Source organism: Oryzias melastigma, linkage group LG6, assembly GCF_002922805.2.
Source record: "Oryzias melastigma strain HK-1 linkage group LG6, ASM292280v2, whole genome shotgun sequence".
Lineage (NCBI taxonomy): Eukaryota > Metazoa > Chordata > Actinopteri > Beloniformes > Adrianichthyidae > Oryzias > Oryzias melastigma.
Window position 1 is genome coordinate 34,565,011 of NC_050517.1, and position 845 is coordinate 34,565,855.

Consider the following 845-nt stretch of genomic DNA (forward strand, 5'->3'; position numbering starts at 1 on the left):
TCCCAAGTCCGGATGAATGCAGAGGGCTGTTTCAGGAAAGGCAGAACACAAGCAGTGGCACTTGTTAGGCCATGTGTCATAATATGATGACGCACAACTGTTTACAGCAGTGGTCCCCAACCACCGGGACGTGCACTGGTACCGGTCTGTGGACCCCTTGCCACCGAGCGCGGGAGAAATTTATTTTTTGAGATGGAAATCTTTTATTTTGAAAATCGACCGGGTTTTCTCGATAAGCTTGAGCGCTAAAAGCAATCTGGCAGCGTGTAACTCGAGAGAAGTTGCATGTGGAAGCTTTGCAAATGGATTGGATAATTGAGGGACAGAAAAGACGTAAGACCAGGTGGTTCCCACACACCGTACCTGTTTGCAGAGAGATGTGACTTACATCAACGAATCTAATCTTTTGAACGGTCATAGAAATGCTGAAACGAGCTCATCCATTCAGATGAACATTTCGGAGAAGTTGTGAACACGCGATTGATTAATGCAAGTACTTCCATGAAAAAAAAAAGAGTAGCAGTGCAGAGAGCGGTGCAGGGTTGGGGAGTGGAGAACAAAAAGGGGACCTTCGTGGCGCGTGCTCGTAAGCGCGTGCAGGTAGAGTGGCGATCAAAGTCACAAGTTTAAGTCTTGTTTTGTAAAAACTGCCTTCCTCTCAAAATGTTTCTTTTGAAGCTTTTGCATGGAGCTTCGAAGTATTCAGATGTGTTTCTTTTTGAGGAGCAATAATTGATGTGTTACATTTTGTTCCAATTTATTTATTTTTTAAATGAGATGATCTTAGAATGGTAAAATAAACTCGTTTTTAACCACTCTTGACAGTCACACCCCCCCCCCCCCCC